The sequence below is a fragment of the Numida meleagris genome, chromosome 6, assembly GCF_002078875.1.
Source record: "Numida meleagris isolate 19003 breed g44 Domestic line chromosome 6, NumMel1.0, whole genome shotgun sequence".
Lineage (NCBI taxonomy): Eukaryota > Metazoa > Chordata > Aves > Galliformes > Numididae > Numida > Numida meleagris.
Genome location: NC_034414.1, coordinates 52,432,391 through 52,445,136, shown reverse-complemented (window position 1 = coordinate 52,445,136; position 12,746 = coordinate 52,432,391). Strand labels below are relative to the sequence as shown.

The window sequence follows — 12,746 nt, the reverse complement described above, 5'->3', positions numbered from 1 at the left end:
ACTACTATAAAGTAGTTCAGGCCCTTGTTGCTCTGTAGTAACTTATGAGGATGATCAGTTTCACAGAATGGCTTAGGTTGGAAGGGACCTCAAGGATCATCAAGCTCCAACCCCCCTGCTGCAGACAGGACTACCAACCTCCGCATCTAATACTAGACCAAGCTGCCCAGGGCCCCATACAGCCTGGCCTTGAACACCTCCAGGGACAGGGCATCCACAACCTCTCTGGGCAGCCTGTTCCAGCATGTTTCTAGCCCCTTCCCTGAAATCGCTGAATTCCTAACCTTGATTCTCCCCAACACCAGGACATTTTGGTATGGTTTAAGCTCTCTCCAACTCTCACAAAAACTAAACCAAGGTAAGTGTCACTGTGATCAAGTTACTATTTGATGAATTTACACTTTTCAATAATAGAATACTTCATTTAAGTACTCCAAACAGAAAAACATTTAAGTTTTTTTTTAAAAAAAGAGCTTTTTCCATAAGCAGAAGTTACAGATAAGCCTCTTACAAAAATTCTTAGCTTCTCTGCAGGTTTCTAGCATAATAAATTAAAAGCATGGTAATACACGATGAATGGCATTGGTAAAACAGATTTTACTGATGGCATTTGCTCACATCATCTACATCACTCAGATTTCCAGTAATCTGTTTTTCCACTATTTAGAAAATCAGGGTTTTTTTTTTAAAAAAATACATTTTATAAGAAATGCTTTTCTGATCCACACAAGAGTTACAGAAAATAATGAATAGGACTAAACTGGGTGACAGAAGATTAATCTACAAAGATCCACAAAGGAGGATTATTTGGTAGTTGTGCCTTCAAAAAAATATATATGTATCTTCCAGAAGCAACAATAAAAGTAACTGCAGACAACAGTACTCACTCCTCCAGGTTCATCACAGCGATAATTTTTTGGAGATAAGCAAGGAGGAGTGTACATACATTCGTAAATGCTGCCATAACAGTGGCTTGACTAACCCCACACAAGTTGGAATAAATAACCTGGCAGAAACACTTAGCATTGTCCATCTCTTTTGTACCTTGTCTAATAGCAATAAGGGTAATGTTATCTTTGCTCAGAACAGCCACCCATGACTTCAAATCTGAAAAGGTTAAAAACTTCTGCTGACCTGTTTTATTGTTTGACATGCATAATGATACTGACAACAACAGTAAACAAACGCTTGACACTAAAAGTCTTCCATAAGCTCACTCTTCCATCTACTCCCTGACATCAATTGCTCAAAAAGACAGCCAAGGAGAGAAAGTCTGTTTGGGAAACCTGACATAGAAAACAGAGACATATGACATGACTTTCTCCTTGGCTGTTGATTTTTCACATTTTACATTCAGAAAAGTGAACCTTCAAGACTCAGGCCTAACCTGCAAACATTCTTCAGGACCAGCGGGGGACTGCACAAAATAATATGCAGAAATCAAATTTGGCTTGGAAGAGCATAAAAGCTTCAATGTGACCTAATTCTGGAAAGTACATAGCAAAGCATTTGAACATTTTCTTATGTTCTATTGAAGCATGTGGTAGAAATTAAGCATTTGTTTTTGCTCTTTTCTGAAGTACAAAGCAATGAACAGAAATAGTTATTTCTTTTAGCCTTCGTATGTGTTCTGTCTTAGCAAGGAACACCAAACCACAACCTCTCAACTACTGAGTCCATAGATATCATATACCTCTATAAGATATCTGAAGTAGGACTGCAACACTTCAAAACACAGTCCTAGACTCTGCACATACCATTTAGATGAAGAGCTATGTTAGTTCCAACCAGCAAGAAACCAACTTCGCAGAAACTCTCACACAAAATTTCACAGCAAAGGAAGCTTTATTGATAAACCACTTCATATAAATTGATTGTATCGTATCTATTCAGTATTGCTTTTTAGTGCCAGAAGTTCAGCATTAGCTCAAAACTGGCTGTGTCTGTCCTTACAGACACGCAGTCAAACAATTAGGAACCTAATCATTAAAGAGTTTAAGACAGAAAACAGATGTTCCAGCCAATTCTGTTAGAGCTGGGAGCCTCTGAAGAAAGGCATCTGGATTGTTTAGCTTGCTGATTTCTGCAGCACCAGAGATCACTTTCGTTACTGTGTTTTGAAGCAGTAATTTCTGAATGATGATGCTGGCAGAACTACAAACAAAGAATTACACTAATCCAATCTGGCTGTTACTAACACATCTAAGAGTGCCTTCAGATTTTCTCAGGTCAAGCAGGATTTAAATCCTAATCCATTAGGAAAACAGAAAGACACCATTCTAAGACTTTTTAAAAATGTCTTTGCCTAAAAAGGTACACAAGTCTACAGTGGGTTCTAGCGTTTTGTCCTGCAACAGGAGCCCAATAAAGTTAGTTGTTTATGTAGACTGGACTGCCAACAATCAAATTGCTTTACTCTAAGCATTTGCCAAGAAAATATCCTTGCTAACACAGAACTGCCTCTCTAGGGCCTTTCCGCATACATATACATTCAGTGTGACTGATAACCAACTGTTAAGGAACAAGAAGCATTCCATTAGCTATGAATTACAACTTCACACAAGAATCAACTTTCTCCTCCCAAATTTAGCAGAAATCAGCACTTGGTCTTTACAAATCTCTGGATCCAAAACTCAGTTTCAGCTTTGTTATCATCAGCAGCACCTATAGGAACTACTCGAGGTTTTCTCAGCTTACTGTTCTGGTTAGAAGAACTACCAAGACTCCTTTTGCAATTTAGAACACTTCACAAAACATAGGCAAAGTGTAACCCAAATGAAAATCCATTTAATGAGAATCCATTTAAACTTCTTACTCAAACACTGGTGGGACCTAAATCCAAAGGGAGTTTACTGATCAGAAGGGAAGAGCCCCTATCATAACAGCTGCCTGCATAACTCAGTACTATTCCCACCACCCACATGAAAATAAAAGAGTTTCAAATACTAGTATACTGTTTTCTAACTGAACGGATGAGAGACAGTGACTGAATGAGATTCCACAATGAACTGTGGCTGTCACTGTTCTGAGAGTCATCCTAAATAGAGAGGGGAAGGGAGCATCAGCCTTAACATAGAAAAAGCAACATTTGTAATAGTTTATGCCAAATTTCCCCCCAAAAGTTGAGAAATTCCATTAAGGTTGAACTATTTTGTTCTCTTAGAATGAATAGAAGGATCAGAATTGCATGAAAAGTATTTTCTTGACAGAAAATACTCTGTAGCTCTCTCAAATTTCCTTGTCTTTTTAGTGAACACAGGAAATAAGCATCTACATATCTTGCCTGTGCTTTCTCTTACTAGATAAAAACCTAATCAGCCTCCAATAGTGCAGCTCTTTTAGATAGAACTAAGCTCCAAGTCACACAAATGAGCGAGGTTTTTCATTTCTATGGCTGCATATGCTTCTTGCTCATTAAAATAATCATTCCAAAAGCGCAACTCTGAGTACCACCATGGTGAATTAACAGTGATATTAGTGGACAGACACAAATCCAAGCACAGGTCTGAATTCTAACAGTGAAATTTTGTTTTTAGTTACAGACACTGATCACTCAATGCAAGAACAAAGCTGGCTTTTAAGGCTGCATTTCTCAGTCTTTGAAATATTCAGGCCTCTGGATGTAGTATCATCCTGTGCATTGAAAAGATGACATTTACTGTAAAAGCCTTTAACACTGGCCAGTGAAATGAGTAATAAAAGGGAAGCAACAGGAAGAGCAAAGCAGGAAGTTGACCCAATCACATTAACACCTTGGTGCTTTTGTCCAGTGGATAGCAATGGCTGCAGACTTCTAAGTCAGTTAGAGACAGAGAAAATATCCATAGAAGGCAGGAAAATGAGAGCTCTCAAAGCTCTTGATAACATCCTCAGATCTTACAATCCCGCTGAAAGAGCAATTACTGCTAAGTTCACACGTGAAACGGGGAAAACAATGGTTAAGATGCAAAGCCATGGGGAAGGCCTTCACAAACATCACTCCCTGATGGTAGTCACAGCTTGCTGCATTTTACTAATCCCTTGACAAAGTTAACTTGCTGCCTATCTGTGGGGCTACAGCTAGGTACGCCTGCATGTCTTGTGCTCCCTTACCCTCAAATCTGTGTCTAGCCAAAATAAGCTGGTAGTAGTCAAGGGAAAAGGCTTAGTAGCACACCATCTTAGTGGAGACAGCCAAACTCATTCACACCTGGCTCACATCTGCAAGAAGAGTAAGTATATTGTCATCTGTTCTGTTGCATAGGTATACTGGCAGACCTCGCCAAAGGCAGCTCCATCTCGACCTACTAATTAGGTTGTTAGCCATATTAGGTCTTGAGATGCAATGAACAGGGAATCAGTGGCTTTAGCCATTTATGGTTTTGTACCAATATAGTGGCAAGGAAAACCATAAACCTTCAAAGGCACTTTAAAGAAACCTTTAAAGGCTTCTGATTTTTCGGTCACTAGATTTCCCTGCATATACATAAGCCAGTACAACTATAAACCGTGTAATTAAGAGTTTATTAAAGACCTGGAAAGAGATGAGAAAAAGACAAAAATGGGAATCCAACTTCAGGATTCCCATTAGTCACAACCACCTCAAATGAACTGGAAATAAGTAGTTATAGAATAGCACAGCACTAAACTAGAATTCTGTGGACAGCTAAGAAAACCACCAAAAACCCCTCTCCAGCAAAAGAGGCACAGTTCCCCCTTATCAACAGGAAACTCTCCTTCAAGAGCAGCAGCAGCTGGATCAAATCCTATCAGACAAAGGAAATGTACATGATGTGTCTAGGACATGCACAGTTACAATGAGCAGAAAGATTGATACTGCTTTTCATTAGACTAGAAAAGGTTACTGTCAGATCTTGGAGAAATACAGTAGTGCCTGACTTAAGCCAAGTCCCCCAAAACAAAGTTAATAATTTGTGTAGCAAAACTCACAAAAGATCTTCACCACGCGCTCCATGCAGCCAGGCCCCCAAATTCTAGATTAGCTGCCAAATAAAATCCATTAAATACAGTTAAGATATATAGATGTTTCAACTAACGTTACCACAGGATCCACAACAAAAAACCCTAGAAACTTCAAGTGCTTATAACATCTTAACTAATACTAAGAAGTGGAAAAGGTGAAAATTGTGAAGTCTGAGTAAGAGCTGAGGCTTATAAGGAAATACTTAAAGAAGACAATGTACAAAACAAAAACGTGCAAGATGATTTCTGTAATAAGCATTAAACTGTACATACTCATCAGGAAAGCACCCAATGCCCATGCTGAAAACACACAGCTTCCATTTTTTCCCCCCTACTCCATCACAGAAGTAAAAACTCATGTGCACTCCAGCCTTGTTGGTAGAGGTTAGGAATAAGAAAATGCAGAGAAGAAAAATGTACAGCAGAAACAAGACATCAAAGTCCTCCACTGCTCATGCCAGAGAATTGGTGGCCCGTGGAATGCATCATATGTCTATCTGAGGTACAGACTGAGAACAGAATTCACATGCTCATGTTCAAAATGCTTTCAGCCAGACTACCCAGATGTTTGTTGCTCAGTTGCACATTTATAATATTCTGTGGGCAGAATGCAATGGACTCAACAATCCTTTCTTGATGCGCTGAACATCTGCAAGAAAATGAAAGGCACAATTATAATTCACAGAAACTAAAATTAACTTCTTGTGCAAGCTGTCTAACTAAAACTCAAACCATATACACAAAAGAAACAAGAAAGGTAACCCAGATGAAGACAAGCAAAGAAAGAAAATACATCCTTGCAGTTTTTCCAGATTGGGTTGTAATTGCAATTCTTTCCCAATGTTCTCGTCAATAAATTTTCACGTTCTCTCCTTTTTGTTCTGTATATTACCAGCTTATGCTCCTCCATGGGGGAAGGAACTTAATTATTCAGAAAAATTTAAACAACAGAAAACTCTCAAAATAAAATAAAAAAATGAATAAGATGAAGTACACAGACTGGAATGAGAACAGAGAAGTTCTGACCAAACAATTTCTGTCAGAAGATGTTATTCCATATAAAGTTACTGATTTTTAATCGTAGATTTGGCACAGCCTACAATGACCTTCTCACTCATTTTCAGCCCTAGGGTGAAAGTTGGGCTTTTCCAGGAAACCAAAGCTATAATTCAGCTTCAGTTCACTCAAGAAAAGATATATTTTCAAACTTAAATATTTGTCAAAGGACAAATTCAGATCTCCATTATATGATCCAGAAATCTTTACTACAAGTATTTGCTCAGGGAGATGCTCGAGTTGTAGACATTTAAATTTATTATAAGACCACCAGAAATCACATATTTCACTATTCGATGCAGTTAAATGAACAGCAGTGAATCCTTGCCTGATACTCCATGCACTTGAACAATTGTGCACTGCTGCACTCTAAGATCTGTTGAAAAGACCACATGCTCCTGTTTTTATCTTCAGATCTTCCTTACAGTAGAAATCTGTAAGGATTCTGAGCACATGCAACATGAGTATTTACTTGGCCAGGCATTCTAGGCGTATTTTGGGTAGAAATCAGCTCCATGCACAGAGGTAACAAAAGCAATTTACTTTAGGAGTTAAAAGCTTATTCCAATATATCAGAGCAAACATGAGCAAAGATCAGAATTGTCACTATACCTGTCTTTGGAAAAAAGGAATCCTCTACAGGGCTTTCACTTGCTATTAGCATTAAAGCAATACTCTTCAACACAGGAGTTGTCTCTTAAATGGCTTAGAAAAAACTTCTCAGTAGGGAATTTTGCAAAGTAAAATACTTAAGTGATCAGGCTAAACTGCATTACCATTTTACCTCATCTTGTGTGTATATCTGTCCAGGAAAGAAAGCCTGAGCTTCACTTGAATCCATAATCTATGTATTGTTGGCAACTTAGGCTACTTAGAAAGGCCACATTTGCTCATATAAACATGGCACCACAGCAAGGGCACATGGTCCAATAAATGCAACAAGAAAGCACAGCAGCATCAGTGAAACAGCAGCGAAAAATGTTAACAAGAAGTAATGACTATTGGTAGTTCCTTTGACTCAAAAAAACCCAACACATTCTGTTTTAAATGATGTCCCAGAAGCCCAAGAGTCTGAGACAAAGCTTATCAGAAAACCCCCACTAGAATGGCCTTGGAACTGCTAGGTCTTCAGGCCACTCTACTGCCTTCTGCTGTGTGTCTTTAGAATCCAGAACACAAGCATCCTCTCTTCCTGTCATCACAGCTCACTCAGTGTAAGATCTCATTCGAATCTGTTCTGCCTGTACTCATGACCTGCAACTCATTTTCAGTTCTCTAATCGCACAGTGATGTTTCTCAGATTTCTGATTTTCAGCTCATCTCTTTCTCTTCAGAGAAATCCCATCTTCCTCACACCCATTTTTGTCATGCTTCCTTCTTACATCTCTGCCTCTGACAGTTCCCCCCCTCAGTTATAACTATTTCAAGTCCCTTACAAAATCCACCCTTCACTTCAGTTGACTATCCAGACACCAGTTTGTTTTTTCGTATTTTGTTACTTAAGATCTCCAAATATTAACTGTCTAGACTGTCTGAAGTAGAGCTGGATAAGAATCAGTCCTCCCATGCCATAAAATTTCCTGAGCTTTAATTGCTTTTTTAATTTCTTCTGCTCTTTCACAACCAGATGAAACTAAGATTTGAAATTCTGAAAAACAGAGACAGAAATACATAGAGACAGAGATGTCTAACTCAGTAGACAGTAAGTCTTGCAGAGGTATTCATATAGAAGAAATCTCTACCTAATTAATTGGAGATTTAAAAAAAAAAAGCATGTCCCAGGTTAATGCTGCACATGTTGTGCTCAGAGCTCTACGTCCTTTCTCTCAAAAGAGAAACCTGAGATGGAAAAATCATTTCAGCAACAATACGTCATCTCGATGAATATAGTGTCATCAACAGTATTCATTTCAATGGAGAAAAAAATCCCTGCTAGAAGGATTCAGTTGCATTGCCTATATTCCTCTACAGCTCATATCTACTCAAGAAGTTGAATACTTCCTAGCTAAAGCTTTCCCAAAGACAGTTGTCAGGCCTAACACCTCCACCTTGAATCTAATCCTCCCAAGGTACCTTTCACTCCAGTGAGCAGCACTGTACAGAGCTAAGGACATTTCAATTTCTCAGCTTCTCAAACTGTCCTGCCAGTGAGGGTGGCTGAGGGGGCACAGAATCAGGACAGCTCATCTAAACTGACCAAAGGTATATTCCATTCATTATGACATCATGTGAATGATTGTGTGACACTTAGCTACATGCTGGGTTAAACAACACCAAAAAGTTAGAGCCTGGGTAAGGTTTGAGAGTGGAGAGAGGCTGCGAGGAATGCAGAGAAAGACTGTAAATTGAGTATGTAGGCAACATATGTAATTGGAATTATCCTAAAGGATGCTGCATTCCCACAGTTTCTGTCTCATCTCTAGCCTGTTTCTTCTCCAAGAAATTTTACAGTTTTTCCCCCAGTTTAATTACCTTCCTAACTGGATTAGTTTGTCCGTACGCAGAGGACATATACAAAGCTTTATCACCCATGACTACTTTTATTTACCTTCTATTGTACTGCTCCAACTCCCTAACATCCCTCCTAGTTTTTAATTGACTGTTACCATTAAGTGGTTCCCTTCAAGATGCAGCCAGCAAGGTTTCTTTAGCAATGTCTTCTACTCTCAGAATAAGGACTATAGGCGTAACATTTCTAATTCTAATTATTTTAGATAATTTTGTATCAATCATCAAGAACAGAGGGGTTTCCCATATTCAGTTAAGAAACAGGCAAACAGCCGAAGAAAGCTCATATAAATACATTTAAGATATTCTCAAATATTTTTAAAAAGGCTACTGCCAAAGGAAATAAGTATGATTTCCAAAGCTGCTTCCTAAAACTGCTGTTAGAGATAGTAGGATAAGCTGTTGTAATCCTAGGTCTGGAAGCAGGGATACCACAGCTTTCAAACTGCTGTAAGCAGTAACCAGGAGACCTTTCCCCCCTCCCCTCTGTTCTCAGCTTTAAACCTGTTTCCAGTCCACTGAAGTGGGAAATGCAAGTAGTGATCTCATGGCCAGTTTCTGCCACCAAACAGATGGTGACTGCTGGAAGCCAGTAGCACAGCTCCCAGTCACTGAAACTTTATTGGGAGCGCCCACCAGTGTGAATAAATGTCTTTAGACGGACTAATTAAAAGGACTCTCTTCATTAGTTAAGACCATCTGTTAGGCCACAGACCTCGTGGAATTGCATACAGGTGGACATTCTTAGGTGGAAATCAGCAGAAGAGCATCTCGTGGCTTGTAATGCTACTGTGATCCAGTAACAGACTAATAAGGTTTCATGCAGCATGTTCCTTCAGACTGTATGCACAAAGAATTTTACCCTTCTCCCTCAGCCAGATAGGTACCAACTAGTGCACCAAGCTCAAAAGCAGCTCAGCCCTCCTGGTCAAATGTGCCAGGTATCCCTGGATGCACCACAAGGGCCTGTATCCTCTCAGTTTTCTTGGTGTTCCCATGCGGAAGAAAAAGGGGAAAAAAATGTCAAAGATGACAAAATATTAGCTAGTAAAAGCTCAGGCTTCCACTAACATTCTGTAATGCTATAATGGAATGATAATAGCAGGGTGGCAAAGACTTCGGCTACAGCAAACATGAACAAGCTCAAATGCAACAGCCATGGATGCAGAATGAAGGAAGATAACTGCTTACCTTTGGAAGGCCTCTCCAGCAAGATATGCCCTCACCTCCACTGCCAACCCTTAAAAGAGGTCTGGGAAGGAGTGGATCCTGGCTACACCCCTTCCAGTCACTCAGGTGCATTGCACACATCTGACCTGCCCTGGGTTGGCCCTGCCTTCCTACCAGGTGCTCAATCACTATTTCAGGCCATGACTTGCATTTCCACTACACATGCCAAATGTACTAAGTATGTCACAAGACTAAAAGCCGAGACAGATAACCGGAGAAATACTTGGCTTTTTTTTTTTTTAAACATAAAACCTGCTCCTCTAAACACCAAGTTTTAATTTTTGCATCTAGACTTCTCAAGTCTTCACACATGGTTTGACAATCATATTCATTAGTGACAGAATTCCTGAAGCCCACAAGATCTTCTGGCTGCTCAGAGCTTTAAAAAAACAAAAATGAAAACACAGCACCACACTTGTTTTAAACCACATTCACTCCCACAGAAGGGTTAAAAATCCCAATCCAAACACATTAATACAAGTACTAGTGATTACCATTCTCCACCACTATCCTAAATGCTACCAACTCTTCCATGAGTGACAGCTAGGAAAAGGAGACTTCATTGCTAGAAAAAGATAAAGGTCAGGGAGGAAACATTTTCAAGAAAAAGTTGTTTCAGGCCTTAGTATACATAAAAGGTCATTTATTTTTTTCTGTTATACATCACCTTTAAACAGTCACACAGTTAAGGCATCACAGACATCCAGGAAGCTGGCTAGCCAACATGGAAAGAGCTTTAAAAAGAGCATAAGGCCAATATGTTCTTATTTACAATATTTTGTGACCCTAACCTAATCATAATGTTTTATCATTTTCTAATTTTATAGCTCTGCTCTTTTAAGAGAGCCAGCTGCCAACATTTCATCTCCACTGGCCAAAGGAGCAGCCAAGTGTCTGCTTCACAGCCAACGTCAGTTACTGAGCCATAAGCAGCTAATATGAGATTGCGAATGCATAAAGTAGCAGCTGATGCCCTTCTACTGGAAAATTAGACTCGAGTTTTAGGTACCTAAGGGTTCTCTTTTGACTTTAATTTTTGCTGGGACCCAATTTAATATTATTGATCAAATTTGGATTTAAATTAGAGCCGCCAGTGGAATGACACAGATTTACACCAGCTGAGGAAAGAACTATATTTTAAATATTGCATTCTTGTGTTTTTGTACAGAAATAAAGAGGTAGGAACTCAAGCCTAAAAAAAAGCAAAATGCATTGTGCAATTTCAAGGCCAAATAGAAGCATGTATACTGAAATCAGAAGACATCAATTTAAGAAAAATAGAACTTGACAGAAAAACATGGTTTTTCCAGTGTGGTAGACTACACGTTTCAGAGTAAGCAAGAGTCACTGCTTGTAAGATGGTGCCACTGTGTAAAAAGCAGTCATGACTCTCAGATTCCTTCACCTGATATCCCTACAAGCAGCCAAACCATTCATAGTCAAGCTGTAGAAAACAGTAATAGTGCACTCCCATTACTTGAGAATTGCATATGCTCCACAGAAACACCATTTCTTTACAAGACTTTCAGTTCTAACAATGTCTGGAAAGTCCTCTTAACACTGTTCCTCCGAGCAGAGCTGATGTGCAGAGAGGACACCAACACATCAATCTTGCTTGAGTCCATCTTAACTGAATTCATAGAAGACTAACACCTAGAGACCCATATTAATGCCCCCTAGAAGACTTGAACCTGAGCACACTCTGAGCAGATACGCATTTGGATGGCGATTCTTCACAAAGAGATACACTGAGTTGAGTTCCTGTCAAAGAGTGTCCAGTTATCACTTGTTTACAGCCAGTAATTTTTCCAGAAGCAGCAGAGGCTGAAAGGTCTTGTTGAAGTTTATGCTCTTTGGTTGCCTTCCAAGGCTGGAGAGCACCCAGATTCACCAAACTCACTCAGACCATTTAATGATTTGCACTGCACTTCATTTGGCCTTTACTGACATTTTGCTGAAGACCAAGCAATACTTCCCCAAAGATGAAATCATTCCAGTGTATTATTTTTTACACAAACAAAAATTAAATATTTGCAAAGAAAAAGCAGGCATCCCAAATTCAATCAGCTTTTGTAGTATCCATCTCCCCTACGTATATAACTCAAACAGAGCCTGATCCATAAGCAATATATAATTCCTAAATGGCAGCAGTGAATTAGTAAATATGATTTCAGACTTTTGCTAGACCATGAAGTAGACTTCAGAGAGCAGTTAAATTACACGTAAAGCATGAAGATGTTTCAGCTAGCAAAGCTATAGCAAACTGTTTTAATAACATATTCTTACAGCATGCAAACAGACAATCTTATAGCACACCTAGAATTCTGTTAGCTTATTTATAGGGAAGGAATAATAACTAGGTGTTATCAATACTGCAGTTTCCCCTTAGAGTTTTTTTTCCAGTACACATCTGAAATGCCAGTCAATACTCCTAACTTGCAAGTTCATATTCAAGTACATTCCTTATAAATTGTTTTCTGACAAATACAGAAGAATTTTTACCTCAGTTGATTACACAGGACACTTTAGAATATTTTAAACTCTCCAATCATACCTCCATAAGTAAATATTCACAATTTCAGCTTTAACCTGTGCATTGCCTGTTGATGATACTTCCTTAGATATATAGTTTGGCTTTTTTCCTGGGTAGCAGCTCCACACTGGAAATCTAGGAACATGAAGAGCATCCTTCCTTAAGTCCTTCAAGTAGTGCTGAGGAAATGTTTTCAGGAAAGATACAGTTGAGTATTTGCAAAGATCCTAAGTGTGCATACAGAACAGATTAAGGTGTATAGCACTGGTAGAGAAAGAAAGGGAAAACAAGTTTAGAATTGAAGTTGAATAGGAATATTTAAAGCAACCAGTCTTACAGAGAACATCATAACTTGTCATTCCAACCCAATAGAAGTACTGGTAGTAGAGATATGGGCTGAGGAGAAGGAATGATTCATGTATGGGCGAGCGTTTACTGTGATAGCATCCTGAAACCA

The 12,746-nt window shown here is 39.0% G+C and overlaps 1 long non-coding RNA gene across 1 annotated transcript; it reads right to left on the bottom strand.

Moving 5' to 3' along the window:
- Positions 5,192-8,214, bottom strand: LOC110401878. Its single transcript, XR_002440662.1, has 2 exons — positions 8,092-8,214; positions 5,192-5,611 (listed from the first exon to the last, which is right to left on the bottom strand). It is a non-coding gene; the product is annotated as an uncharacterized LOC110401878 (long non-coding RNA).